Here is an 8389-nt window from a genome sequence, read left to right on the forward strand (position 1 = left end):
GGTCTGTGTTGAAACTATTCCGGAAAAGTTGTTATCTCAACTAGTGTTCTTATTACGGCCAGTGAAGTTGCACTGGTCAAGCTGTTAATGCTAACCTGAGTGTGTGTATCAATGTTTCATCATTTGGTTGTTTCTATATTTATGTTAAGAGACTTTCAAAATAGCCCAAATTGGTTGTATGTGGAATGGTATTTGTTATTTCAACTGCTATTATGTACTCTTAAAAGTACCTACTTTGAAAAGTTAGACATTTGTGAAAATCTGATGGGTATGACCTCACATTGGTCTTATTACTATCATGTGAGAATTCGAAAACCGCGCTCTATACGTTTTCCGTACGTATCATGTTAAATAATGTACTTCTACAGAGACGTATGGTGTACGTCTACATGATATAAATTTTGCCTCTGTCAGATAGGTTCAGCTTAAAAAGTATCTATCTGTATGATAATTCGAAGGAAATAACGTAAATAATATGGACCAAAATAAGAAGGGTTACTGTTACAGAAAGCCTTGTTGGTGGTACTGGATAGTTAATACCTGTAGTTTCTAAACAATCTGTGATAAGTCGCTGAAGTCACCTCAGTTGAGTGAGACCCCCTACCAGAAGAAGTAGTGTGTTGAAAATGTAAGCTAGCATACTTACCTGGTACGGGAGGTTGCCGTTCTCAGCATCGGTTCTCCCAGGGTGAGGCCTTTCCATTGCACCTTGGTTTGGCTGACCTCTGCGATCTCCCCAAATGGGGGAGACTCGAGTACGTAATTTATATGTGTGGGGGAGTGTGCGTCCGCGCCACCCCCCGAAAATCAAACCAAATAATAGATATCTGTTGAATTTAATCTGGAGATGTTGGTATATGTATGTACTGTGTGTGCGTCCAAACCAACCCCTGGAAACCAAACGAAAGGGTTGGTCTGTGTTGAAACTATTCCGGAAAAGTTGTTATCTCAACTAGTGTTCTTATTACGGCCAGTGAAGTTGCACTGGTCAAGCTGTTAATGCTAACCTGAGTGTGTGTATCAATGTTTCATCATTTGGTTGTTTCTATATTTATGTTAAGAGACTTTCAAAATAGCCCAAATTGGTTGTATGTGGAGTGGTATTTGTTATTTCAACTGCTATTATGTACTCTTAAAAGAACCTACTTTGAAAAGTTAGACATTTGTGAAAATCTGATGGGTATGACCTCACATTGGTCTTATTACTATCATGTGAGAATTTGAAAACCGCGCTCTATACGTTTTCCGTACGTATCATGTTAAATAATGTACTTCTACAGAGACGTATGGTGTACGTCTACATGATATAAATTTTGCCTCTGTCAGATAGGTTCAGCTTAAAAAGTATCTATCTGTATGATAATTCGAAGGAAATAACGTAAATAATATGGACCAAAATAAGAAGGGTTACTGTTACAGAAAGCCTTGTTGGTGGTACTGGATAGTTAATACCTGTAGTTTCTAAACAATCTGTGATAAGTCGCTGAAGTCACCTCAGTTGAGTGAGACCCCCTACCAGAAGAAGTAGTGTGTTGAAAATGTAAGCTAGCATACTTACCTGGTACGGGAGGTTGCCGTTCTCAGCATCGGTTCTCCCAGGGTGAGGCCTTTCCATTGCACCTTGGTTTGGCTGACCTCTGCGATCTCCCCAAATGGGGGAGACTCGAGTACGTAATTTATATGTGTGGGGGAGTGTGCGTCCGCGCCACCCCCCGAAAATCAAACCAAATAATAGATATCTGTTGAATTTAATCTGGAGATGTTGGTATATGTATGTACTGTGTGTGCGTCCAAACCAACCCCTGGAAACCAAACGAAAGGGTTGGTCTGTGTTGAAACTATTCCGGAAAAGTTGTTATCTCAACTAGTGTTCTTATTACGGCCAGTGAAGTTGCACTGGTCAAGCTGTTAATGCTAACCTGAGTGTGTGTATCAATGTTTCATCATTTGGTTGTTTCTATATTTATGTTAAGAGACTTTCAAAATAGCCCAAATTGGTTGTATGTGGAGTGGTATTTGTTATTTCAACTGCTATTATGTACTCTTAAAAGTACCTACTTTGAAAAGTTAGACATTTGTGAAAATCTGATGGGTATGACCTCACATTGGTCTTATTACTATCATGTGAGAATTCGAAAACCGCGCTCTATACGTTTTCCGTACGTATCATGTTAAATAATGTACTTCTACAGAGACGTATGGTGTACGTCTACATGATATAAATTTTGCCTCTGTCAGATAGGTTCAGCTTAAAAAGTATCTATCTGTATGATAATTCGAAGGAAATAACGTAAATAATATGGACCAAAATAAGAAGGGTTACTGTTACAGAAAGCCTTGTTGGTGGTACTGGATAGTTAATACCTGTAGTTTCTAAACAATCTGTGATAAGTCGCTGAAGTCACCTCAGTTGAGTGAGACCCCCTACCAGAAGAAGTAGTGTGTTGAAAATGTAAGCTAGCATACTTACCTGGTACGGGAGGTTGCCGTTCTCAGCATCGGTTCTCCCAGGGTGAGGCCTTTCCATTGCACCTTGGTTTGGCTGACCTCTGCGATCTCCCCAAATGGGGGAGACTCGAGTACGTAATTTATATGTGTGGGGGAGTGTGCGTCCGCGCCACCCCCCGAAAATCAAACCAAATAATAGATATCTGTTGAATTTAATCTGGAGATGTTGATATATGTATGTACTGTGTGTGCGTCCAAACCAACCCCTGGAAACCAAACGAAAGGGTTGGTCTGTGTTGAAACTATTCCGGAAAAGTTGTTATCTCAACTAGTGTTCTTATTACGGCCAGTGAAGTTGCACTGGTCAAGCTGTTAATGCTAACCTGAGTGTGTGTATCAATGTTTCATCATTTGGTTGTTTCTATATTTATGTTAAAAGACTTTAACACGTCCCATTTTAATTCTGGAAACCCAAAAGTCCAGAAACTCTACGCTCTTTGCCCAGTCTCGGTTAAAGGTATTTACAAAATTAAACATGCCGTTTTCATGGGAACATACCAAGGAAGAAAAAATGAAAAAAAAATTGTTTAAAAACTCAATATTTAGACTATGTCGCCCATGGGCCTGCCCATGGGCGAAGTGTGGCCCATGGGCCTGCCCATGGGCGAAGTCTGGCCCATGGGTAGGCCCATGGGCAGGCCCATGGGCGAGAATATTTTCCTCTACTTAAAACTCATGTTTTTGTTTCACAAATACATTTAATGTATTCATTCAAGTATCATGACACAAAATTTAACTCATTTTAACTTAATTCAACGATTTTATAGCGATATTGAAATATTTCGCCCATGGGCGAGAAAAAGGTTTGGCCCATGGGCGAGAACATGTCTCTTTACTCAAAACTCATGTTTTTCGTTCGCAAATACATTAAATGTATTTATTCAAGTATCATGACACAAAATTTAACTAATTTTTACTTAATTCAACTATTTTACGGCGTTATTCAAATATTTCGCCCATGTTTTCGTCAGTCCCTTTCAAGCATCAACTAACTGTTTGCAAAGTATATTGTATCATGTGAAATATACTTTATATTATATCATTACATTACTATTTAAAAAGGGCTTTTGGTTGGATGTTTCCTTTAGTTCTACAAATTTCACCTGTTTTACATATTGTAGCGATCTTTAATGAACCCGGCCTTACCTCTCAAAACGTTTTGACAGTTTATCATACGAATTCATGTGCGTGTACTCAAATTCATTGGAGTTATTTTCCACAACATTAAATTTTAGTTAGTTTCTATTTCATTTCCCATTTTATGTCCCGTTGATACATCACACTGGGCAATTACGTGACACTAGGTATGCAATATACAGGTACGCGTGCGCGTATTTTAATGAAAAAAACTATTCGTCTTTTATTGCATAACGTTTGGCTGAATATCTTACATTCTAACGAAATCTCGAAATAATTATTTAATTACAAGCAGTGTCGAACTGACCAGTAGGAATTATGTTTCAATGCGATTGAGGAAAACGTGAGTGAATATTGTGACACTAAAGCAACTTTTAACTGCATTGTCACTTTTGGTATGAAAATGGTAATAGTTAAGAAAAACGTAACAGCCTTCTTATGATAATTCTCATATTCTCAGTACGTTGTGTCTAATTACAGTGTCGGCCTTATTTACAGGTGATTCTACAGTACTTGTTGTCGGTCAATTACAATCTGCCACACCACGCGTGAATAAACAGTTATGCAGGTGTTGCTGTGGGCAAATACCTAGCCTGTACATGTATATTTTTGTGGATACATGTATTACATATTTTCGTTGATATGTGGATATATTAAGCACCAAGACACAAAAAGTTTATGAAAGATGAATTTGTGCCTTGATATATATATTCAACGCGAACGAAGCTTGTATTTTCTCCGCGATCCTGATGTGTATCATCGTTTAATTGGTCATTCATTAAAAGTATGTTGTGAGGCGATATGAGAGGAGCCGCTCAATATACACAGTGTCGTCCGTTTCGCGTGAACTACCACCCTACCCTGTCAGTAAGAGTTATGTAATCGGTACACGGTCCGCCAGTGGCCACAGAAAGTATAGTACCAATCAACAAGGCCAATGCCGTACTAATAACCTAGTGACTCGCGTAACAACGGCTGTCAATATGTCTGCTACATCTACCATACCATCATCCCTGTCACAACTGACGTATTAACGGCTTATTCAAAATATTAATTGTAGAAATGTCGTTACCAGACTAACGTACGTCGTATTCAGTCCTCAACTGGATGTTACATTCCTTATATCAGTTAACAGCCCTGTTTGTGAAAATATTTACTAGACATAAGATTTAATGACTTATAAAATCAATTGTAAGACCGCATAGACCATAAAACCGAATAAAATATGTCTTGGTATCATCTCTTGTGTATTAGATGATGTCCATGACCGGAAATGTTATAACGTTAGATTAAGAAGGAGAAACATTAAAGTGTTTTACAATACTTGGAAACATGAGCAATAAGATGTAGCAACATAAACATGCATGGAATAGGGAAAAAGGATGAAAACAAATTGAAAAGGATTTTAATACAAAATTATCGAACTAAATAACTTGCCTGAACAGAAGGGGTACCCAAACTTGTTTGACAGTTATTCGTGTGTTGTAGACTGTCGAATGGGACTCATGTGTGTACGTAGCTAGGGTACGCATATCTATTGCAAGTTTTAGTACTCATACACTTTCTCTTTTTGTGTTTTGTTTGTTTGTTAGTTGTATAACGCCACACTTAGCAATATTTCAGCTGTATGACGGCGGTCTGTAAATAATCGAGTCTGGACCAGACAATCCAGTGATTGACATCATGTGCATCGGTCCACGCAATTGGGATACGATGACATGCATCAACCAAGTCAGCGAGCCTGACCACCCGATCCCGGTAGTCGCTTCTTACGACAAGCGCTGTCGCCCTATTACGCCAAGAATGGTTTGTTGAAGATCTTCACGGGTCTATTGAATGCAGGGATTTGTGTAAAGTCATTCAGACAGCATACAATGCCAACTAAAAAATTATACTCAGTGTCTCCGCAAAGTAATATAGTACGGTACTTAGAGTACATGTGAGATTATACTCAGATTAGGGAGATGTTTAATCCATATAGTGTGTTATTATTCTACCTAACAATGTATTTAATGAAATGAATGCAAAACAAACTAAAAAGGTTTCATTGAAAAAACTGACCCTAGTCTTGACTTATAAAACAACTGCAACCCGACACAGATTAAACGCAACTTACAAACACAATCATAATCTGGTTAGTCTGTATCACTCAACGAGGCCGCTTACTCTGCCCACAGTATGACAGTATTGGGCAGTTCAGTAATTAGGAGCCAAATCCAGGCAGGTACGCTGGTCACACTTGACTGGTCTGACTGATGATTAGGTCGTCTGACAATTGGGAGTGAACCATAGCAAGAAGTATCTGCGAAACTATTTGCTCCTTTTATGGGACCGATTAGTTTTATTACCATGGGCCTCGGCACAAGCGTGGTGTTGGAAGACAAGTTATACATGTACATCCGATATGGTGACTGTTTTTCGCTATTCATATTCTAAATACATTCATAATACCACAACATTTTAGTACTCCTTGAAACTTTACAATCACTTCAATATGTACAATAGATTGAACGAGAACACTTGATATATTGCAGATTATTAAATCATTGTCTCTATTATCAGCCGCTACGTTTGTATCATTTGCATTGTACAAAGAAATATTTTATCTGTCCTTTTGCAGATTTAGCCTCAGAATGTGCACATTCGAATTAGGAACGAAAATAATTGCTTATCATGAGTATATATGATACAGTTAAAAGTTACTTGTACACTGTAGACGTATTCACTTTAAAGTCGCATACGACCTTCGCGATCGAGTTGAATGATCCAGGTTAATTGGAACGAAGTCTAGAAAGGGTTATAAAGTTTTGTATTTGCTAATGTGTAGGTTTGTTAAATATAATTTTTTTAATTCCTTTTATTTCAATATGTAAAAACATAACTATGCGCTTAAAAACAGAGCTGACTTGATGGGAGATAGCCACCTCAGATTGTCTGTTGGACACGGTTTAACCTTACTGTGTCCTCACCCTGGTTGTTGTTACCGTTGTTATAAGGGATTAAGAGCTACGGCTCATTGCATTTTTGGTTACAGTCTGTATCACTAAAGTGGACATGTGCAGGTGAACTCTGTTCAATTAGTATATGAAATGCCCCAAAATGTGAACTCCAGACAATAATAACCTGAGGGTAAATCCACGTGCGTCTGCCTTTCCCCTCGTTCACCTTCGAAATCCTTGATTATTATATCATGCCAGAGTTCTGAAATTCAGTGACAATGTTGCTGAACAGTAGAATCTGATGGACGTTTTGTGCAGAACCTGTTTGACACTATGGGTTCCAGGACCACTAACACTCTGAGCTGAAAAAGTTTGGTCCTAACCGCACCCAACATCTACAAGTTTGTAAGCTTGTAGACATCATTAAGAAGTAATTAACAGTCCCATGCTGAGACCTTTCTCAAAATTCAGACCGGTGGCAGGCTGCCAACAAAGAGAAGAACATATCGCAACCCCGACACGAGTGTGCTCAGTCAAACAATGAACTTACGACCGGCAGAAAACAACTCCAGTTGAGTATGCCGATGCTGTATCTCAGCCGTGCTAACCTGAGTGTGTGTATCAATGTTTCATCATTTGGTTGTTGTCCCCCGCCGCGCGAAAGCGCGAAGCGGGGGATATAGTATTCACGACCGTCCGTCCGTCCGTCCGTCCGTCCGTACGTCCCACCTGTTTGTTGCCGCGATATCTCAAGAACTAATCCCTGGATTGTCTTCATATTTGGAACTATGGTGTATATACAGACTCCGCAGACACCAGTCGGTTTTGGTGACCTTGACCCCATTTTCAAGATCACAGCAGGCAAATCTGCTTTTGGAGTTGGAAAACGGTGTTGCCGCGATATCTCAAGAACTAATCGCTGGATTGTTTTCATATTTGGAATTATGGTGTATATACAGACTCCGCAGACACCAGTCGGTTTTGGTGACCTTGACCCCATTTTCAAGATCACAGCAGGCAAATCTGCTTTTGGAGTTGGAAAACGGTGTTGCCGCAATATCTCAAGAACTAATCTCTGGATTGTCTTCATATTTGGTACTATGGTGTATATACAGGCGGGGTACATTTCGTCACTTTGTGACAAATACTTGTTTCTATATTTATGTTAAGACATTTTTAAGCCCAAATTGGTTATATGTGAAGTGGTATTTGATATTTTAACTGCTATTATGTACTTTTAAAAGTACCTACAAAGCATATGCACAGAACTGCAAATGACCGAGAGGAAAAAATAAGTTCGTTATTTCGGTCAGTTTTGTTATAAGCGTGTTCGTTATAAACATAGTTTACTGTATTTTGAAAGTGAGACATTTTTGAAAATCATAATGGTATGTCCCAACGCACTCCACACTTAATGGTCAAGTCCTCACGCACTCCACACCTAATGGTCAAGTCGTTACGCACTCCACACTTAATGGTCAAGTCCTCACGCACTCCACACTTAATGGTCAAGTCCTCACGCACTCCACACTTAATGGTCAAGTCCTCACGCACTCCATACTTAATGGTCAAGTCTTCACGCACTCCACACTTAATGGTTAAGTCCTCACGCACTCCACACTTAATGATCAAGTCCTCACGCCCTCCATACCTAATGATCAAGTCCTCACGCCCTCCATACCTAATGATCAAGTCCTCACGCCCTCCATACCTAATGGTCAAGTCCTCACGCACTCCATACTTAATGATCAAGTCCTCACGCACTCCATACTTAATGGTCAAGTCCTCACGCACTCCACACTTAA

General features: G+C 39.3%; 3 non-coding genes across 3 annotated transcripts; all 3 read left to right on the forward strand.

Moving 5' to 3' along the window:
* Positions 1 to 638: 638 nt before the first annotated feature.
* LOC125382966 lies at positions 639 to 803 on the forward strand. The gene has a single exon (XR_007222621.1). It is a non-coding gene; the product is annotated as a U1 spliceosomal RNA (small nuclear RNA).
* A 747-nt stretch (positions 804 to 1550) lies between these two features.
* Positions 1551 to 1715, forward strand: LOC125382968. Its single transcript, XR_007222623.1, has one exon. It is a non-coding gene; the product is annotated as a U1 spliceosomal RNA (small nuclear RNA).
* Positions 1716 to 2462: 747 nt separating this feature from the next.
* On the forward strand, positions 2463 to 2627 carry LOC125382969. Its single transcript, XR_007222624.1, has one exon. It is a non-coding gene; the product is annotated as a U1 spliceosomal RNA (small nuclear RNA).
* Positions 2628 to 8389: the final 5762 nt, after the last annotated feature.

Source organism: Haliotis rufescens, unplaced genomic scaffold, assembly GCF_023055435.1.
Source record: "Haliotis rufescens isolate VD_foot unplaced genomic scaffold, xgHalRufe1.0.p SCAF_21, whole genome shotgun sequence".
NCBI classification, from domain to species: Eukaryota; Metazoa; Mollusca; class Gastropoda; order Lepetellida; family Haliotidae; genus Haliotis; species Haliotis rufescens.